Source organism: Hippoglossus hippoglossus, chromosome 10 (genome assembly GCF_009819705.1).
Source record: "Hippoglossus hippoglossus isolate fHipHip1 chromosome 10, fHipHip1.pri, whole genome shotgun sequence".
Classification (NCBI taxonomy): Eukaryota; Metazoa; Chordata; class Actinopteri; order Pleuronectiformes; family Pleuronectidae; genus Hippoglossus; species Hippoglossus hippoglossus.
Genome location: NC_047160.1, coordinates 3,777,970 through 3,800,823, shown reverse-complemented (window position 1 = coordinate 3,800,823; position 22,854 = coordinate 3,777,970). Strand labels below are relative to the sequence as shown.

Sequence of the window (22,854 nt, the reverse complement as noted above, 5' to 3'; positions counted from 1 at the left end):
AAAGCTCCCAACTCTTTGCTTGGCCAGCACAGATTGTCTAGCTCTACATTAATGAGCTGGAGGCAAGAAGATGCGAAAAGTTCTCTACTAAAGTTATTGTAAAACAGATTGGTTTTTGAAGACAAAGAAACGCACACAAGACCAAAGTGGTGCCTAACAGCAAGCAGGGACCGGCGAGAGCACACACATGCACGCACGCACACGCACACGCACCCGCACACAGGACATCCTAAATTGTTTCAAAAATAGTCCGATAATCATGATCCCAACAACTGCGTGGACAGAATTAATTTTTACAAAAAGAACACTCATTGTTCTTGAAGGATCTGCATTAGTATAATAATACCTGCCTCTCTCAATAATGACTGCACTGTGTCTGCACAATTCAGAGAACAAAAATGTTTACAAAAGCACACACACACACACACACACACACACACACACACACACACACACACACACACACACACACACACACACACACACACACACACACACACACACACACACACACCTGTATGTTTATATGAGGAGATACCCACTTATTGAGAAGCTGTCAGCAGATATTGACTTCCATGAAATAAGAGGTTGCCAATATCGCAATCAAAGCACAACAACAAATGGGACAGTTAATCTGTTCTTGATGAGTTGTGCATCCATTAATACCCATATACATCAATGGAACAAATATCAGCTCGGCTCCAGACATTTGGATCCACAGTATTAATGTCTGTGCAGGAGTGTGTCTGTGTGTGTGCACTAGGGAGTGACAAATCAATCTTGACCAATTAACCTGTCCAAACACAACCTGTGGCAGAGTGACAGAGAGAATGACAAAATGTGCAGTGGTAATGTCTGCCACCCACAACAAGACCTTCAGTCTATGTTCAATAAGAGCAGAGACAATGATACAAGCCACTTCCTTGATATGCTACAACTGTGGCCTTTGGCTAATTAAGCATCTCTTCAAATAAAGTTTGCTCATTTGTATTCAGATAGTGTCACCCTGAGCCCTTCAGAATAATACGATTTCATTTCATATTCAGAGCAAATTTGTGTAGTTTTTTTTCCAGGTAACACTTTCTATGAGGTTAATTTAATTTCTCTTTAGCCGTAATGTTCTTGAAATGATTGTTAGTACTGATACAAGCTGCACATTTTCCTTTTAAATTCACTCATTTGGAACACTTTGATCCGGAGCAACTTACAAGTGAGGGACACCACAAAAGCCCCAGTGCTGTAAGAACGCTCAAAGTGTTCTTTAAAGTAATTCAAAGAAGCAAAGTGCAGGAGATCAGGAAAAGAAAGTAAGTGCTAGTTACCCCCAACCCCAAGCAAACCATGTACCATTTACTCAAGGTGTCCTCCATCCACACAGTCCTGGTTAATGAAGTGCTGCAGAGATGGTCATCCTTCTGAGGCTGTGATGGAGTGAGCATTGGGTTCTGGGACACCTACCTAACCAAAGTCCTCATTGCAGGGTAAATCAGTTTGGCCAGATGGCCGAACAAAGGCCACTGTGCTTACTCTTATTCCAGAGTTCCTTGGGGTTCATGGATTTTTTGTCTTGTCCTGACAAGCAGTGTGATTGTGGGGCCTTACATACACAGTTGTGTCTTTCTAAACTAGTCTATGTCCAGTCCAGAAGTCTGGGAAACATCACAAGGATGGTTAAAACAAACAAGATGCACATGAGCACAAGTTAGAGTGCCACAGCAAAGGATCTGAATAGTGTTGTGAATAAATATTGCCTTCAGTTTTTGTTGATTTACATTTGCAAAAAACAAAACAAAACTTTTAGACTGAGACTAGATTGAGATTGAGCGAAATATGAAGGATTCTGAATGTGTGTCTTGTTCATTGACTGGTCTCTAACTAGCCGGTAGCATCTTCCTACTTAAAGTTAGGATTCCTGCCGCAGACGAGCACTCTTACAGTTATTTTTCGATTGCATAAACACTAAAATCAAAAGTATTACACAATTATTAAAACCTTACACTCAAGGAGCAAAACAACGGCCCAGATTTGCACCACTATAAGCACAATGTCAGCCAATTGGTTCAACACAGCCATCAGTGTGCGCAAACACATGATTGCTAAATTGTAGACACACCAATCAGGTTTAAGCACTATACAAATGCAGCAGGTGAGTTCACCTGTCTTCAACCAAAATGGAAGGAGTCAGAAGAAGAAGAAGAGTGAGGGTGAGAGGGGGAATCCACGGAGGAGGAGAAGGAGGAAGAGGAAGAGGCGGAGGACGTGCCAGAGGCCGAGGTGGAGGTAGAGGTAGAGGAAGAGGAAGAGGAAGAGGAAGACCTGAAGCAGGAGGAGAACGTGCTCAAAGAAGAAGAGGACCAAATTTATCAAATGAAATTCACACAACACTAGTTGACCATGTCGTGAACCACGGATTGAGGCTGAGGGAGTCTGGAGTTCAGCCAAATCTTAGCAGATATACGGTGAAATCTGTCATTGTAACCTGTCCTGCAAACAGAATTTTCTGTTTGTCTGATATTTGCTGAGCTTACAGTGTTATGCACACTAGTGTAGTAGCATGAAAACTGGGACATGTTTTGTTGTGATTCTCCATGTTGACATTTTGACTGAATTGGGAATATGGAGAGAAATAAATTATATCAGTCTGTCTGCAGCATTGGTCTTGTGTAGTGTTTGGTGAATTTATTGTATATTTGCACTTTCTCTGTGTACTTCACTTACAGTACTCTAATCACTGAGAAGTAAAATTGCTAAAAGTGTTTTAGGTTAGCAACAGCAGTGTGTAACTGGTTCAAACAGAATTAAGTCATATGAAACGTTTGTGTTTCATATGGTAACAAAATATGTTTTTTATGAATTAGTGTATAGTTTTTACAAGAGTGTTTCATTTTGCAAAGGATATGAGGTGTTCTGCTAATTGGGTGTGTGGTTGTGCTAATTGCGTGTAGTGTTTTGAAAAACCGGGCCCTGTTTTAAAAATCGTGCTTAAGCAATCGAGAAAAACTGCAATACTGTGTGTGTGTGTGTGTGTGTGTGTATGTGTGTTTCTCTGACCAATGGTAACAGACACTAACCCATCTACAACAGCTTGCACTAGCTTCTATACATCACCTGTGTGGGGTCACAAATATAATCTTTTCACCAAGTAGTGCATGCAATCACAGGAACACACTAAATCAACCCTCAGTGTTTTACTGCTGCTGGTGAGCTGCAAAGTCTTGTATATTTTGTTGTGCTGAACACCAACAGTCTAGCCTATAGCCCAATACGAATTAGTGGCAGAGCTCCCCGTTACTCTGTCTGCATAAAAAAGTCAGCAGTTGATAATGTAAGTGGTACTTTCTATATTCCACAAATCTTATAACGCTCATCCTCAGCATTTGCATTCAATGACTCACAGAGAAGGCTAAAGCTATGACTTTACGGAGTTTCCTTCATCTCCTTATTCAAGAGTATGGTGTTTTATTTTGAGAGCATTATGTATTCATTTCATGTGCAGATTGTTTTAAGCTTCCCCTCATACCCTTGCCCTCTCGCTCAAATGGCTGCTGCTCACATGCAAATTTGCTAAAATCTTCTGCTCTCAGATCTCTGCTAATTGTTGTGACATGACCCAATAGAATGCAAGGTACTACATAGACATTCAGTCTTCAATGATAAATTGTATGAAGCATTTTCATCGTCATAATTTATAAATACATAAATTAATTCATTATCCATGACTTTAACTAAGCTTTATCAGTATTTTATACATAAGCAAAAGTAATAACGGTTTATTTGGTTGTTGGTGCTTTTCTTTATCACATAAATGCAGAAAAGCACACTGCAACAACCCAGCATCCATTGTGCTGTTTGTTTCCCTCCAACAACGTTTACATAATAAGTATGTTTGAGCCGAATACTTGGATGAAACGAGTATCCGGTACAGATAATGAACTTTTACGAGCACCATCCGAGTAAAATGTGTCAATATCTGTATTCGTGATGAATGAAAAAGTTCACTGCTGCTTTGCCAGCAGCGCCACACAACACAATCTTGTCATTGTCACAGCCACTCTGTCCACAGGGATACTAACGCGTAACATCGTTATCCATGATCACATATTCTCAGAGTCCACTGGCCGAGCCGCGGTGCACAAAGTCCAGCTAGACGCACACGGAGCGAGCGCTCCTCTCTACCAGCTGAGTGAGCGAGCACTCCTCTGTCTCACTCACTCACACACACACCCACACCACATAATTAACATTGTGTTTTACTTTGTGTATAAAGGAAAAATAAAGCACCTCCCCACAACCAAAAATTAACCATTGGAAGCCAGGTATATTAAAATGGATGTATTTATTCCAATGCTGCAAATGTGACTTTATCAATTAAATTTGAAGGCAGTAACCTTAGACCACCAAAATGTAATCAGTTCAGGTTATAAAAATAAAAGTGATATAAATGGGAAAAGGCGTTAAAACAACATAGTAGTACCAGAATTACAAATTGCATGTTCCACATCTCTTCCGACTATAGCTTGGATAAAAAATGAAATCTAAAAAAAATTAAATAAAAAAAAAGTAGCACTTTATTAGGACTTACATATAGCACTTTGTAGTTTGGCGTTCTTGTAGAACATTGTACTTGCTTGATTCTTGCTGTTCTGGGTTTGTACCCTCATGGTTGAATGCACTTATTGTAAGTCGCTTTGGATAAAAGTGTCAGCTAAATGAAATGTAATGTAATGAAATGTTTGAAATGCTTCCCTGTAAAAATAAGTTTTGAGCAGTGATTTAAAGATCAGCCGTGAGTTTCGATCCTAATCTCATCAGGCAAGAAGTTCCAGAGCCTCTGGGCCCTGACAGAGAAAGCTCGGTAACCCTGAGTAGCCAGCTTTGACCTAGGAACAGCTAACAGGGACAGGCTGGCCGATCTCAGGTAACGACTAGGATTATAGGGAGTCAAGAGCTGTAAAATGTAAGTAGAATCTTAAAAATCAATCCTGAGTTTAACTGGCAACCAGTAAAAGGATGCAAGGATTGCATCGATATGAGACCTACGGTTTGTTTTAGTTAAAATAAGACTGCCAGACTTTTGTCTGGCTTGAAGGACAAGTAGATTTGGGTGTAATCGGCAAAGGAATGATAGGATATCCCATTAAAATGGCTGATGACGTTTCCTAATGGGAGCATGTACAGCGAAAATAGGATCGGGCCAAGAATCGAACCTTGTGGCACACCTTAGTGGAGCCAAGGATGAGATGCTATTTCCAGTAGAAACTTCTCTATCTGAGAGATAAGACTTGACACACTGAGTCGGCATATCCGGATGAATTAGTCAATTAGTCTATTGATGAGAATATTATGATCACTGGTGTCAAATGCGGCACTGAGGTCAAGGAGCATTAATCACCAGCATAGGCAGACATCAATAAATAATTTGTAATTTTAAGGAGAGCGGTTTCAGTACTGTGTTGTTTGCGGATGCCAGACTAGAATTTACTTTAGAAAAGTGTAATGACTGCAATGTCCTGCTGCACCAACTGTACACTGTATGTAAATGCTCCTACATTGCATGAATGCACCTGCACTAAGCGTGTTCTGCAACAAGATGTATTCAACTGGTGTAACATTCCCCCCCCCCCCCGCCCTCTGGACCTTTCTGAGACACTCACACGGCTTTGGTGACACAGAGCTGCCTAATCACCATGCGGTGGCTCACCCTGCCAATTACCGTGACACAAAGTGACTTTCACGACCTGGTGGGCGCAGCATGTAGCCAGCTAAGTAGGAATTATTCACCCTGCGTGTACAGAAAGACTTCATCGGCAGCACAGAGTGGCAGTCACATGATGCACTGGCAGACACGCAGACGAGTGAACTCGCACAGTGACTTGGATAGAAATCAGCACATGTATGCAGAGTGTGTGATACAAACGTGTGTGATACAAACGTGTGTGTGTGCATATATAAGCTTCCACGCACACAATGCACCATGACAAACTTGGAAATAATAATTAGAGTAAAAGATGTATTCATACAGGCACAAAAGAGAACATACAAGCAACATAATACAAACTGTACAAATACTGGCCCTTCTCCATGGAAACACATACATGCATTAATAATGAGCCATATGTGCCTGGACACAATGACACAAGCTCCTGCGAGTGCATTCTCACTTCCTGCATCCTGTACATTTCACAGAGCCTTCACAAAGCTAATGACTGGCATCTCATAAAATCGTTTCCGGCATTGACCGGCGACACATTCACAAAACCACTGCTAGGGACGGTAAATGATAACGGCTGAAGCCAAGGTGGACCGTCGCTGTAAAATTACGCCTTTGCCTCAGCATTCATTTGCTGAAAACAGGATGTGAAACGCTAGATGAAAGATTGGATTACGGAGTCATCGAACAAACATTTGAGTAGGCAGGAAAAGGGATCCTTCCGGTTTTCATTCATCAAAAGCTGAGACCTGATATGTTTCACCATTACTTTTTAAGGGACACAGAATGTCCACACCTCACTGAGGTCTCTACAGTGAAATGAGTATGCTAAGAAGAAGTAGGGCTAAAAATGGTTGGTGCCAATGTTGTGTCCTGTGTCAAGGTGGCAGAGACACAACATGAGCTACACATCCAAAGTAGTGTAGTAAGTCCTATGTAGTCACAGAAATCTATTTTACTAGTTGATAGCTGATGTATATTCCATCTTCAGGGTTGACAAAGGCCAAAACAATAAACAGACAAATCCATCAGGAAACTAAACATTAACATAGTCAACATATCAACAACTAAATTACAATACCTACCTGACAAAAGAAAATGGTAAACCACCTCTTGTGGTGTGTTCACAGCAAATACGACCACATTTTTCTCATGATGAGATTACATGCAAAGTCAATGCAAAGTCATGAATTTTGCATCACTCGCACCGGGCAACGCAAACATACGTGCCATTACCTTCACTCGCTTGAGTTGAAATATTTGAACTTGCTCATTGGGGACAGGTTCTGGCAACATGCTAGCAAGTCATCAAACTCACCACTGATCAGCCTCAGGTAGCACTGGAAGTGGAAATCATCCAGACAGGGGAAAACAGTGAAACTCCCTGAGCTGTTTGCACCTCCACATGGTCTTGTGGCACTGGCTTCTCTGACGTTTCCACAACAGGTACAAGGCGGCAATTGTCGTCACTTCAGCTTGTAGTCCTCCTCTCCTCTTCTTCAGAGGAGAAGGGGTGAATATTCGCAGGTTGTGTTTACTTGCATTGCTCGCACCAGTACAGTTAAACACATATGATCCTGCGGTCAAACTTGCATTTGGTGTGATGCAAAGACATTTAAATAACTACCGGACTGAAACTGGAAAGATGCTGTATGATTCAGGAAAACTGTTTTTTTTAATCACTTTCTTTAACATTGCGAGATTGGGTGTTTTTCAACATTTTCATTGATTCCCCAAAAAATAACTGATTGATCATCATTTAAAAAAAATGTTTAAATCTATAATCTGTTATTTGGTGCAGATCCAAATAAAAAGCGGGATCTCCGGAATTTAACTGTGGTTTCATACTGGGACTGATGGGCCTTGGTGGAGGTATGCACGATAGTGACATTCTACTTTCAATTGTTTTTAGAAAGCATTATTTTGTGTGTATGGGGATAATAATTATCAAAATGATATTTTTGCAGGTAAACGTGATGAGTAATCAATAATATAACAGTCATAATAACTAGTCACAACCATATGTAATGGTCATGTACGTATGGCTGCTCTGACATGGTTGGGAGGACCTCACCGATATGATGGAGATGAATTACTACTTTGACATTTTGTTCACTGACATGTGTACAGACTTGAGAGGAAAGGTGACTGATGCAGTTTGCTGTGTGTACATATTGAAACAGGTGACTGGAGGTGTGTGTCCACACTGAGTTGAGGGATTAGAAATCATTAGAATAAATAGTTCTACATTACCAGAGCTGGAATTCTACAGAAACTGAACAGAAACAGTCTCACCCCGTCAGCAAGCCACTCTGTGACGGTTCTTTGAACATAAATTACACTTTTTATTTGTAATATTCTAACAGCTCCACAGACATTTCTATGTCTATCTACATTTCTCTCTATGGATGAGCTTTCAGGTTCTTAGCTATCAGCTCACTCACTACAACGAATGCACCTGTGCAACATTGTTTCTGTCAGAATGTGATCTTGTAAAAGATGCTTGTTTGGCACCAGACTCAGAGATTATTCTGATTCATCACTATGAGCACGTGAAGAAGACATACTGGCTTCTCTACCACTTAACCTAAGGTCTGCTACAACCGTTTCTTCTTTTAAAGCTGGCTAAAAATAGATTGGTTTCTTCACAAAATGTGGTTCAGTGGCGGACTGCACTGATAATACTGTAACAAGTCGCTGATGAAATGAAAGGTCGTGATCAGAAGAAAAGGAAAGTTGGAGCAGAGAGGGAGAGAATTAAGAAGAGAAAAGTTCTTGCCTCAGATGGAGCTAAATTCTGCAAAATAAGAGACATGTTTACCAGGAAGGGACGAGGTCAGTCAAGTGACACTCGCACTGTGCAGCAGTACAGGACTGTGGTCAAACCAGCCTCCACTCCGAGACACACGGTCAAACTAGACCCCACTCATTTCTCAGTGCACATTGTTTCTAAGTTACGAGCATGTTAAAGTGATTTAAAAATAAAAGCAACCTTCCTCTAAATGCGACGTCACATTTGTTCAGTCTGTGAGTATATGAATTAATTATTGAGGTAACTAATTAATTAACCAAATAATTAAAATATACAAAATCAATTGAACCAAACGTTCTGTAACGATAAATATGCATGGGAAACTATTTCAGAGAAAAGAGACTTAAAAAAAATAATCTTGTTCTAAATCTTATAATCACTGTGTGGATAATTAATCAAACTTTATAATAAAAAAATTATAAATTCAAGCAACTAAATAACAAATCACCACCTCAGAGCTTCACTCTCACAATCTGATGTAGAATTTCAAATTAAAAGCCCTTGAAATATCATATCTTTACTGTTTTGATTGTGGCAACAGGAGAAGGTTCTTATTCGACTTGATAAAGATGACGTCATTAATAAGATGGCAGTGAGTTACTGCGCCGCCTACTTGTTTACTAGTCTGGTAACCAATACATCAATAAATAGGGTTAGTCTACAAAACTAGAGGTCTGATGCTCTGCGTGAAAAGGGTGGCCTGGAAAGGACTCAAATTCCCAGCCTGAATTTTTGACCCAGTCCGCCCCTGATAAGGTTAAAGATTACCCCTCTATTTTATTTAATTTATTGCTGAATCAATATTTTTGTCACTTTCCTTTTAAATAATCACTATATTTTTATTTTGATCTATTTGACCATAATGTTTCATTTCTTATTTTACTACATGACACTAACTTTATGTTTGTCACCTACCTCTCTCTCTCTCTCTCTCTCACAAAAAATAATTATTATTATTATTATAACTGTTGCTGCTAACATTTATAACATCATAACTTCTATTAATATTACTCTTGTTATTTTAATTATGACAACCAGTCTGACAGAGCTGTAATATGGTGGTTACACAACTGTCATATTCCCCCTGCTCTCTCTCTCATTGTGAGAACAGTCTTGACTTTATTATATTAAGTTTTTCACTTACAGAGAAAAAACAATTATTACTGACATGAAATGTTTTGGTTGTTCTAAGTTGCCTTTCTTTGTTTTAAAGACTGGATCCAACTGTCTCACACCCCTGAGGCCTGAGGTTCCCCACCCCTGAGTTAAAGGGTAATGATTTGTCTTGTCAGCAAATCCCATGAAAAGACTGAAAAGCAATAAGTTAATCCGTCTCTCAATGCTGCCTGACTTTCTAATCATTCCTTGTATACTCAGTGGTAGGCTTACTGTTTCCTATTGAAGACGTGAATCTTTATTCACTGTCTCAATAAAGGGTTTAAAAAGTCTCAGGGATGTCCTCACACAACTGGTGATTGCAGTTTTTCAATTTAACAGGCAGGTGTTTTTTAAAAGTGCATATTGGTAACAGCAATTTAGCTCAAAGGAATAAGACTTAGGCATATTTGGGCTTTGAGTACACACACACTTGTTAGTTAGATACATTCATTATTTATTTGCAGGATTCAAATTAATGCACACACTTGAACCCTACTGCATGTGTTAGTTAAATGTACAGTTCTCTCAAGTGAAGTGCACACACGCACACTCACACGCACATTCATGCATGCAATACATAACTGTCAAGACTTGTTACAACAGCACCTCATTGTCCCTTGATTAATGACTCCATGCATCATTAACCTTCTGACACCATCCCCGGAAATTACAGCTGTATTTCCACACACACACACACACATACATACTGTATAAACACACGAACAGACTATTGAACAGAGCCTCTGTTTTCACAGGTTCAGTATTTTATTATTAGTGGATGACTTGAGGAAATAAACCGATAAAGTATCAAGTGCAAAAATATATGTACACACACACACACATAGTTTGCCAGGGCTCATTAATTTGTGATTATCACATGATCAGTTGTGATTAATAAGCTGGTTGGGGAAAGATGACACGACTAGATGAACATTGATTCTACAGTTTCTTTTGAACTCAATGAGCTGTGAAAAGATTTGAAATTTCATTTGACTTTATAAACCTCAGCACCCGAGCAAATACTGTAGATTTGTGTATGAGAAGAAAAAAAGTGTGCACTGCAGCAAAATGCTAATTTCAAGTCAAACTGAAATATATCCTGTTAACACTGCAAGACTGTACCAACTGTGAATTGTGTCCCTTTTTCTAAACAGAGAGTAAGAGTTTCTGGTAATATTTGTGGAGGCCAAGCTTCAGGCCTGTGAGAGAACATCGATCATGGCAGTGGCTGACTGTGAGGTGATGCATGAGGAGCAGCTGTCACCTGCTGCGCTGTGCGATTGACATTTAAAGCAAATAAAAAAGTTGGTTGAAAAAAACCCAACAACCTCCGAACCGAAAAAAACTCATTGCACAACTTTGCTGTACTTTTCTTTATTTAGCACTTCATCACACAGGGAAACCTGGTCCTCAGCCCTGTTTGTCTCCCACAGCCCGGCTGCTGCTGGCAAAATGGACCTTGTTAATCTCTGCATTTAGAAGCATCGCTTTCTACCACGGATTTTTATTTCCTGACACTTTTCTTTATACTTTCTCTCTTCTGTAAATTGATCCTGATTCTCCCTCACTTCCACTTTCCTACTTATTTTATATACTTGCAAAATGTTATTATAGAAATAAACACCAAACAAGACAGGCTTATTAAACTTGAAAGTTGTTATGTTGTAAATTAAACTTAAAATATAAGTAGTTTCTGTTTACTACAAATAAAGTTCAATAATATTTAATGTTTGGTTTTTTTATGTAGGAAACACAAACAATAATGTCTTTAAAATCTGAGCTTTTAAGGATAAGATATCAGACAGTTTAAGCTCCCCTCAGTAATAACTAACGTTATTTAGGCCAGCAGTCAGTTGGAGTGATAAAGTGGCCTTTCTGTTCCAGTGATAGGGAGTCCTGTAAACTCAGCCCTCTACACATTACTCTGTAATACATGTCAATACCAAATCATGCAGAAACGTACAGAGTAGAGTCTAACACAAAAGTGCCTAAGTTGTGTAGGGAGTTCAGCAACAGTTAACCGTGAGAGCACCGTTAGCCACAGGAGCAGCAAACCTGACCTAGTGGCCCCAGCAGGACAAACTGCAGAGTCGGCAGTACCAGCAGTCCCCAGAGGTTTCAGTCCTCAGCGGTCATGTTTCGCTCTCAAACAATTTGGCTCAATTACGGGAACATTGAGAGTTGATTCCCACGTCAGAGCCAATGTCTTTTTTACAAGTTTGTACTTTTTTTAAGTACAAATGGAAAAGGTAATGGGTTAGATCTGGCGTGCATTTCCAAAAAACATTGTTGACCTACTACCAAAGTTGAACGGGAGAGAAACTATCATTTCAATCTCTCTCACTAACATGGTTAACCTTGGCGATTGCTCAACGATTTGAGAATGGCAGTTCTGATATCTGCTGCCAACGGATGCTGGCAGCTAGACCTGACTAAATGGTTTCTTGCCTTGAAATGCCAATCTGCTCTACATACAATCACAATTCACAGTGAAAGTGATTTGATCCTACTGTTTTGTCTATTTTTTGTGTGTTTGTGTGATTATTTTACTCGTGTGATTCATTTGGAAAGGCTACATTCAGCCCGTCCAAACTGAACCACTTGGTCCTTCTCAATGCCAATCCATCCTAAAACTATTTAACAATGTTTCACTATTCAAATATGATATCACTGTATATAAAAGACAATTTAAAACAATGATATTATAGAAATTACAAGGTTCAGTATAATTACATTGAATAAGTGAGTGAGTCATATACATTCACACTTAACAATCACAGGTTGTAATATTGTTACATTTTGGTGTGTTAAAAAGGATTTAATGAAGAGCCGTGGGGAGCCAATAGAGCCGGCTCTCATTGCTGAGCTGAGCCAAATAATCTGGCTCACTTAAAAGTTCCCACCACTAGTCCGCAGGGCTCACCGAATGAAACCTTTGGAAGAGTTAAGTAAGTTGGACAGTGTTGATTCCTCATGTATCAAAGCAGCAGCAGAATAACAGCTTCTCTCAGCTGCCAAACAGAAGTTAAACAACTGACGAACACCATCTGCTGCTTACGCATGGACAACAACAACAACCTCAGAGAATCACTGCTACCAACTAGATCCCTGGGGGACAACCTAATTTTCAACCGGATCAAAGAAACACGCCATGTATCCCCAGAGGATATTCTCCCAAAAAACTTTTCTTAAAACTAAACTATGCATATCAGAGGAAATCGATTACATCTAATTCTCCAGAGTTCGTTGCCTGGGCAAAAAGAAAAGTTTCTCTGATGCACTCCAGTCCTCTCGCCAAGTCAAACAAGTTCACAGGGTCACATCCGAGCACGGTCATATTGGAACATGTTAAATGGAGAGGAATGGTAAGAAACCACTGAGGACTGAAAGGAGCCCTGGTAAGAGGAAAAGGAGAATTCCCCCTGCTATCACTGAGGGGGGGGGGGGGAAGTGTGCTTCCCAAAATACCACACCACTAACAAAGTGAAGAAGTCCTAAACGTTAACTTCTTTCTGTACTAATAATAACCAACATTTTCACCAAACATCAGCAAATTTAAACAAGTGTTCAAATCAATTTATTGTTGGGCTGAATTAGTATTGTTGCTTAGTTTTATAACACAATGAGCATGTAATTGTATATATTGTAAAACTATTGTCATCAATCATTTGTGGTCCAATCACCAGATGTATTAGAACTGTTTTCGTTCAGGCTTGAAGTTTTAAAATTAACATTATGATAAAATGTGTCTGTATTTTGTGTGTCTTTGATTCCTCTGTGTCCTATATATTTTATTGTTATGAAGTCTTGATTTAATAATTTTTTTGAATACGCCCATTTCAATTTAACAGATATTATCAACTACTCTTGGTGCCCACTCACAGAGATATTGTGTGAATCACTTGACATCACCAAATTCACCAATTGGTAATAGAGACTAACATTCCCTGCGATACACCAAAATATGAATATAAATAGGATTTTGGGGGGATTTTTTGCATGTAGAAAAGAAATAGCAAGGATTGAATACTGATTTTCAAGATTTCTGGCGCACCATTTTGTTTTGATTTGATAGAGATAGTGGAGATGAAAACAGGAAATGCAGGCAGAGGCAGGGGCTCAACACACTACAGAGATCCCCAGCATGAGACAAACCGCCGGTGTCTGCATCCCAAACACTCACCCACCAGATGCCCCATAAAATACTGAGGTTTTTGACACTTGCTGCATATTTAATCCGGTAGACACACATATACAAACAGCTCATTTCATATGACAAGCAAAGCATCCTATCGCCCCAAGGAAGCTGCAGGGATGATGCATTTATGTCCACCAGGTGAAGGCTTTACTCATAAACACCACAACACATTTACATTCATCCCAGGGTTCCGCCGGCTCCTTAAAGAATCTAAAATAAAAATCAATGAAATTAAGGATGTAAATTGTTAAAAATGTACCATACATTTTCTGCAAAGTATTAAATTTGCAGGTGTTGCATTTAAGGCTGATGGGAAATTTGTCACGCACAGTGTCCTACCATAAAAACGTCTTTAAAACTTTAGCACTGAGACACTGCAAGTTTTATGTTTCTAATCGCGTAACACCTATGGGTGTTGATTTCTTCTATGCTGTAGTATTCATGTAACCAAAATTCAACTCAGCTTTTTGGTTTGTGTCAAGGTGTTTTTGTACTTTTCTTTTTTAAAGTTTTGGTTAAAACAATACTAATACAAGTTACTTTTTCAGTTAAGTATTTGTAATTTTAACAGCTTAATAGTAATAACGTTTAAAGTTTAAAGTATCGTTTAAATTGTATCCAATTCTGCTTATCAATTCTGTTTTTTATTGATTCCCCATTTCGATTTCAAAATGTAAAAAAAAAAAAGAGGTAAATTGCTTAGATAACAAAAATATCTTTATTGGACGGGACCGAGACACAGTAGCTGTGCTTCATGTTACACCGGGGCAGCAGTAGTAACGCCTCGTGGTAGACAGGCAACATTCCAAAAGAAAACCCACACAGCTCATCTCAGAGCCTCATCAGACATGCTCAATGTCTTTAACCCAACTGTGTAAATTAGTAGTAACTGAGATAGAGGCAATGTTGAACCTTTTTGCCTTGAAAATACTGGTGTTTAAATTAACCAAACAGCACATAGTCGTATTTGTGGATAATTAGTAGAAGAAAATGTTGTAATTGTCCCTGTAAACTAATGTTACATCAATAATTGTCAACGTTAAGATCTGTGATGAATATTAATCTCATATATTCCATAACAACACAGTGGAAATCAGTAGCAGTTGAACCATTTGTGGAGATTAACGTTTTGAGCTGCTTGTTGTACGTCTTATTTATAGAAAACCTACTGACATAATTCATACAAGTCATGTTAGTCAGCTTTCCCTTGAATGCCAGCGAGAGCGGTGTGTCACTGCTGTCGCGGCTCGCTTTCCCTCGCGGCTCGCTCTCCTCGTCTACTGGAGGTGCTAGTGGGGTGCTACTAGCGCTAGCTGAAGCTGACACACTCCGGCTCAGAGACTGCAGGACATTGGTATCACCGCATGCATGGACGGCTGAATGCTAAAGCGTCTTCTAATTAGAACCCATGGTGTTTTATGTACTATCACACACATTCCAACTGTGAGCAGATTCATAGCTCATTGGTAAGGTGTTCGTCTTGCACTCCAGGATTTCATGTTCAATCCCATTGATGGTGTTGTTTTAATGTTATTATGCTGATATCTTATTAAGCTCATTAACAGGTTTGAATAAATTGTCTTCTCTATCAAATAAATTCTTTTGACATTTTGGGTATTAGATTACATTTATCAAGGTCTTATAAAGCATTAAATGTGGCTTTAAAATGGTGCAAGAACCCTGCATCCATCCACTCCACTCAAACAACTGATACTCGAACACATGAGTTTTATTTTCTAACTCATTGTGTACTTCGTTTTTAGAGTGAAGATCATTTTTCAATTCGCACACCACAATGAGCATTGACCGTTCCATTGATGAATCATTCATGTGGGTTAAATGAAACGAGTCAGACAAGAGAAGTATTTGCAGGTTTTTCAGAGGCTCTCATGGACAATCGTTAATCTTTTATGAAGGTAAACAGGGGCGAGCGCTCGCTGAGGTGGAAAGAGCAGTGAGGCAGGGGGAGAGGAGAAGAAGAGGCAGAGAGGTAAAGAAACTGTAGATGTTCATCAAGTAAACACTTCTAATTAAAACAGATGATAAGCTAAAATGCCATTAAAGGAGTATTTGCCTGGAAATAACTGGACTGGAAAATGTGGGGTTATTCTCTGTAGTGTCACACTTCCCTCAGCTGTGACTGGACAGACTTCAACCATTGTTTGGCAAACTCTATTTTTACCTACATTCTAAAACACAAAGGTGTATCCACTCTAGAAAGCCTCTACTATACGTTCCTAATTTGCATAGTGTGGATGGAAGGCCACAATTTCAGGTAAAGTGATTTTTTAAAATGTATTTAACCATCATGTGGATGCACTGTGTTTCTTCATACCTGTTGGAGGGGGAAATAATTGTCACCCCCACTCCCTGCTGTGCTGAGCTTGGTGTTTCTAATTGGGAGTGATGGGGTCAGTGGGAGGACAATAGGGCCCAATCCCGATTCAACCACATGGCCAGTTTCCTCTGTTTAGCACTTCTGCTGCTCAGGGTACGGTGTTTCTCTTAAAGATTGATTTATCACGGTCATGGAACATTGTTGCCGCGGTGTTTGTGCTAAGTAATTAACTTGGTCTACAGTACTCCTACTGATAGGAAAAATGGCTGAAACCTCTTTAACCTTGTAATAGACAGGATGACAATATATTAAAAGAGGGGCGTAACCAGGGAAAATAAAATGGGAAAAGAGGCGAGGTTTAGATGACACAGAACTGTAAACCTGCATAGTGCCAAAAGAATGTGTTCATGCTAAGTGAGGACGTGTGAGAGGAGATATGACGAAATCAGAAAGACAGTGAAGTGACAGACAGTAAGAAGACAGTAAAAAAAACCAAGTCAGAAAATAAGATAGGGCTACAGGCCATGCTGGCTAAAAGTGGCCAACCTGGCCGATCACAAGTTCAAGACCCCGCTCCAGTCCATTTGTGCCCCACGGGCTACATTCATGCACGGTCACAGATGGGTCTCGGATTTGCTGCGCTCCAACACATCCCTCTGGGACTAAACTCCACATAGACAAGACTCTTTCTTGTGTTATGGGACATTTATAAGAGAAAAGGCTGTCTGTTCATTCAGGGAGAAATTCAGCCTTTTCTCTTCTTTGTTCTTTTTTTATTCACAGCCTTCACAAAAACAGTCATAAAGTCAATCATTTGGAGCAATGATACCCTTGTAGGCACACCAGGAGTTCAGATTAATCTCCATATATTGTTATTTACACATTTGGCATATGTATAAGTAGAAAATGTACCTAAGGTGAATAAGAAGTGGGTAGGAATGATACAATTTGCTAAGTGCAATCACATGGCCTACAAGATGGCACCTCCCTATTTTTTTTACATTTCCTTACAATTTTGTGCTTTTTTACTAGTAATTACTGATGTCTATTGTTGACTGCCCTCTTGCTGCTTTAACATTGCAAATGTCCCTGTAGTGGCACAAATGTAGGATTTTCATGTGAATTGTAAAATATCAGACAATACAGATGCAAGTTTAATGAATATGACAAATGTAAGACAATATATATTCAGATGCAAGATGATGTAAAGGGCCCATATTGTGTAAAATACATTGTCTGGGCTTTTACTATCCTCAACTACTTGAATGGGGTCAGTAGGTGCCCTTAAAGTATGAAAACAGTCTTCGGGGGTAGGATGGTGTCAGCTACTCCTGCACTCTTCTCTCAGCCCCACCCAGCCAGTACCAGTCCAGCCTCCGAACACCGCCTCCTAACGGCACCTCCCTCTTGTTTCGGTTTTTAAATGCTAACGCTTGCGTGTTAGCAGAGTAAGCACAGAGTTGCTCCACTCTGAACATGTTGTGAACCATAGAAACAACACATGTAACGTTATGTACTGTCACAGTTTTGTTTCTCGGTGGTTCTATCTTAACTTTCTACTTTGCTGGCGTTTGTAAGACTAGCGCTAGCGTATTGCTAAGTGTTAGCAGACTAAGCACAGAGCAACTTCACTCGGAACATGTTGTGAACTGTAAATGCTGCACAATGCTCCAACTACATTTGTGTTCTATTTGTATCGTTTCATGGATCTCTACTGTGCATCAAACTATCTAGTCTATCTAGCAAACTGTCATGTGCTAATTGGACATCTCATGGAAACAATTGTGTGTTTTTCCCCCTGGAAAAATCTGCTTCAAAATCACTCTACAAGGTAGAGAAGGCCCTGCTCAACAAGAAGGATGTGGAGAAATTGAGCTCGCACTACCAGACTTCATCTTTGGAGGCGTTTCACAGTGTTATACTACGGTTTGCCCCAAAGAATGTTGTTTTTCCGTTCATTGGAATGCTTAATGTTAATGTAAAAATGTTTAATGTATTGGATAGTTAGTAATTTTAATTAGAAATGATTTTAAATCTATATTTTACGGGGGACATTCAAAATTTAAGAAACGTGACCACATTTATAAAGAATTTCATTGTTCAGAAATCAATTACTTGAAAATCAATTACTACAGACCACATCTATTTACATATTCTGGAATATGTTTGAAAGGGGGGGGGGGGTTCAGCAGTGAACATTGAAAAGTTCATATGTCCTCTCAGTACGAGCGACAACCCATGGAAGAGGTCATCGTTGGCTATATCAGTCGTTTCAGTCGAGGGACGGTCTGAAACCAACATAACTGCCGCCAACATCGGGGAACTCCTCACGTATTCTAAGTAGTCACACAAGAGAATGACCACCCTCACCTTTCTCCCAAGATGGCCCCAGCACCAGCTGACAAAGCTCCTGTAGCCTGATGCCTGTAACACCTGGAAGGGAGGGGGACACAGTTATTGCACTTTATTGACTGAATGTCTCGACCTCACAGACATTTTTGCAGTGCAGTTGTTATTATTACATTTTTTAACTCTCTGTCAAAGCTTTTTTTACACAACACAGTCTGTGATTTGTGCAAGTTGCTCTGTTACTGTGTAATTCCTGTAATAAAGTAATTTTCTACTAAACACAAGTGCCTCAAATGTTATATTTCATGAATTTAACATTGCTAATAACCAGTATATACATTTATTGTCAATATGCATTTCAATTTACATCATGAAGGCTACACATGAGTAACTATTTCAAACAACATTTCTTATCAATCAGAGAAGCTATTTCAATTAATGTCTTAAAAAACCTAAAAACATCTCTTTACTGCAGCCTTTAACTACATCTTACACACCTGCATGCTAATGGTCTTTTTAATCAATTTCTATTTCAGTTTATTTGCATGTTTTAAATAGAGGTTTATCTCCCTGCAGCACACATTCTCTCTTTCAGTTGGCATCTTGGCACAATTACCACAGCTGCAACTGTAGAGGAAAAAGTGACATTACTAGTGAAATAACGGCATGGAAACTTACTGTCCCATCTACGTATCCGTGACAGGGTCTGACTCTGGCTCAAACATGTAGGGTCTATTTGCGTGACTCACAGTGGTAGACGTCGCCATTTCTGTTTACCGGCTTTTCAGCTCTTCTCCCTTCCATGCCTCACCAGGCTTCCGGTGAAAGGCCTGGTCAAGTGTGAATCAAAGTGCAGTCAGCCAATCAGCGAGCTCTACCGCATACTCTAACAGGCTTCAGGTGATAGGCCTGGTCACGTGTGACTCAGAGGTGCAGTCAGCCAATCAGAGGAGTGGCTCATGAATAATTAATGAGGCAGGCGGAGGCTGGCGAAAACAGCCTGTTCTGTCTGCAGCTCCAGAGAGAGGCAAAAGAGAGGACATGGAAATACACATTGAAGTAGTTTTTCCGACTTTAAACCACTGACATATCATCTTAGGGGTACCAATACCTCAAATTAAATCCCAGAAGAGTGTACAATATGGGGCCTTTAAAGCGATAAAATGCAAGATTCCCTTTTTCGCTATACTATGGCTCTCCCTACAGGTGAGATGTGTAATTCACTGTCGCAAATTTAAGTTTCGGTCTGAACCTTCTAGTACATACAGCTTTACACACGCGTTTTATCTTCGACAAGCTGACGGAAAAGAAACCGGCAACCTCAGAAGTCAAAGAACCATTTCAACTGACAAGGTAGAGTGAAGTAGAGTAGAGTAAAGAGCAAGTGCGTTATCCTCATATCTGTGATGTGCTAATGAACAACTCTGTAAAAATAATGTAAAGTAAAGTACAAAAAAAGTAGAGTGACACTGAAAGTATCCATACTAAAATGCATTTTGTAGTCAATAATTAATAGCACAATAATACCATATTAAAATCAAAAATGATCTTAATGGTGTTGTTCCAAATAACCACAGGTATCAGAAAAAGTAATGTTTCAGCTTTACAATTGGATTTTGTCACGGCTTCAACAGCAAACATTGTTATGCCACATAGATACAGACAGCAGAAATCAAGTAACAGGTCTTGTTTTTACATGAAAGGCTGATTGAGGTGGGTGCTTTAAGACAAAGGAAGAAAACAAATTGTCCGAACTAAACAGAGCTGAAACTCCTACGTGATATTTTGACAGAACAGTGTAGGGAATTTGTCTGAAACAAGTTGTGTTTATTTAAAAACAGCAGTCATAGTGCTGAAGCTGGGACATTTACATTTTGTCCCATACTTCACAGTATAATACCTGTAGAATGGCTGCAGTTCAACAGATTTAGCAACCAACCCTGAAGCTCATTAACCAACCCAGTGGTTCTAACACTCATCTGACTAGATTAATTATTCAATGAGCCATTGGAACAATTAAGAATTGGCCAATCGATTAATCAACCAAGCAGCCAACTGGTAGATGTGTACATAGTGTGTCTCGATAATGATGAATACACTGCAATTTACCAATAATGCTTAACAAAGTGCCTCTTGTTCATCTATGCACATGAATAGACACTAATGGCAAAGGACCTATCACATAAGGTCCAGGCCAACTATCACCACAGCTAATATAGTTAGATTAGTATGTAAAAAGTAAAAAGTGTTATTAATTCCTGAAGAGTGGGTAGATAAAGACCATTTGCAGTACACTTTCCCGTTTGGATGGACTTCCTGCTTTATTTTGAGTGCTAATTTCTATATCACTTCCTGTCTGTTTTCCCTCCAGTTTTCTGCTGCACACAGTGTTGCCAGATGTACGATATAAATTATGTCATTTAGATGATAATTTTGCGTATTTGCATTATTACTGTTCACATGTGTGGTTTAAATATAAGTTTCAATGATTTATTCAACTGCTGTTTTATTTTTTCAAACATTGATATTATATAGTTATACATACTATTTTAGAAATCTATCGACGCAATCTTCAGACCCAAGTTAACACATTTTAAAAATAAAAGCTCTCTAAATCAGCTCGATGCAAAGCAGTGCAGCAACAAAACGAAAATTGTACTTTTACTTTGAAGACAAATTACCAAACAGGAAGTGATTCTATTAATGTTGTTGAAATGACGGTGCACCCGCAACACCCATGAATGTCTGTGTCAGTCGGAAAAGGTGAAAGAAAAAAGATTAGATTACCAAAATGATCTGGTGGGGACACGGAGGTTTGACCCGGTCGCCAACAACTGATGTAGTTTATCCGAGGACGTAGAAGAAGACATGTTCAACATGGTGCGCAGACTGAAGACACACTGCCCCACCCCTGCTGACAGATACAGAGCACCAGACCCCTATTAATTAAATTTGTATTAATATTGAAAGTATTGCATGTCCAAATGACAACAAATTTGACCCTGCACTTCCCTGGGCCATTGACAGTACACATGCTGAGTGAGAAGCCAAAACGATGAGTGGTTTGTGAGATATACACTCCACATGCAGACAGATGTTTGTGGAATCCGCAGATAGATATAATGATATGATTAAAGCTATGAACTGTTTTTCCTCAACATCTGCTTTTGGGTTCTTTCCCTGTGCTTATTTTGTACCGGACTGTTACAAGATATTTAAATTTCCTTTTATATTGAATCAAATAACTGAGGATATAGTGATGAGCCAACAGAAAAATAGAGCCTGCTAGCCTCTTTATGTGTCTTAATGTTATTGATATTTCTTGTACTGTTATCAGTAATAACATTTTCTTAACCAAATGAAACACCGCATGATGCATGTGAAGTACCCTACAGCGTACAAAGACAAGTAAAATGTTGTTGTTCTGCATGACCAAGCAAATAATATAGCTTTCTACAAAGTTAAATATTATAATAACTTTAACTTGTAAATGGCCTGATAAAAGGGCCAAATGAATATGTTGTTCCAGGCTTGTTGGTTATGTTGATGTGGGCTCAAAACCTTGTTCAAACTTAAGCAGTGTCATGTTAGCATGCCTCCTAGCTTTTTCTGGCGTTACTCTGCTGACAAGTAGTCATGTAGGGAATATAAATACAAAATATGCTTAATTAGGCTGTCTCAATGCCATAAAACTAAATAATTTGGGGACAAAGTGAGAGTGCTAATAAAGCAGCTCTAAGCTGTGTCCATGAATTTTACAGACGGCACGATTGTGTCCATTAATCATGGAGAGGTGCGACCAGAAGCAGAATTTGTCTTGGGCAGCTTGGGTAAAATACTGAAAATGTCTCTAACTGAGTGAAAATGTTGCCCTTATCCCAGAAATGTTTGACTTGGTATCATGGACATTTGAACAAGACAACAAACAACGGGGTATGGTGGCACACAAAAGTAATCATCCTGCTCGCTAAAGCCTCACCCACCAGAAACAGGAGCTGCCTCAGAGATGCATGATATTCTTTTTGTTTAGCCCCCCAAAAATCTGGTGGTTATGGATGCAGTGAAAATTCTTCTCTCTGAAGTTTCTATTCATCTATTTTTGGTCAGAGTCTCCTCAGCAGCATTGGCCATGGAAAGCAGGACTCAGCAGCCTCAGATCTTCTGCCTCTGGTTTGCTTTGGCACAGAACACTGAGGGGACTGTGAAAACCGTCTTTTTCAGACAGCTGGTTAGCTGTGATGACACATTTCACATGCTTTTTGAAAGTGCTCCTTTTTAAATGTGGGGCT

At 39.4% G+C, this 22,854-nt stretch overlaps 1 long non-coding RNA gene across 1 annotated transcript; it reads right to left on the bottom strand.

Annotated features, from left to right (window-relative positions):
• Positions 1-970: 970 nt before the first annotated feature.
• LOC117769072 lies at positions 971-18,686 on the bottom strand. Its single transcript, XR_004615153.1, has 3 exons — positions 18,565-18,686; positions 11,966-11,974; positions 971-980 (listed from the first exon to the last, which is right to left on the bottom strand). It is a non-coding gene; the product is annotated as an uncharacterized LOC117769072 (long non-coding RNA).
• Between the last annotated feature and the right edge of the window lie 4,168 nt (positions 18,687-22,854).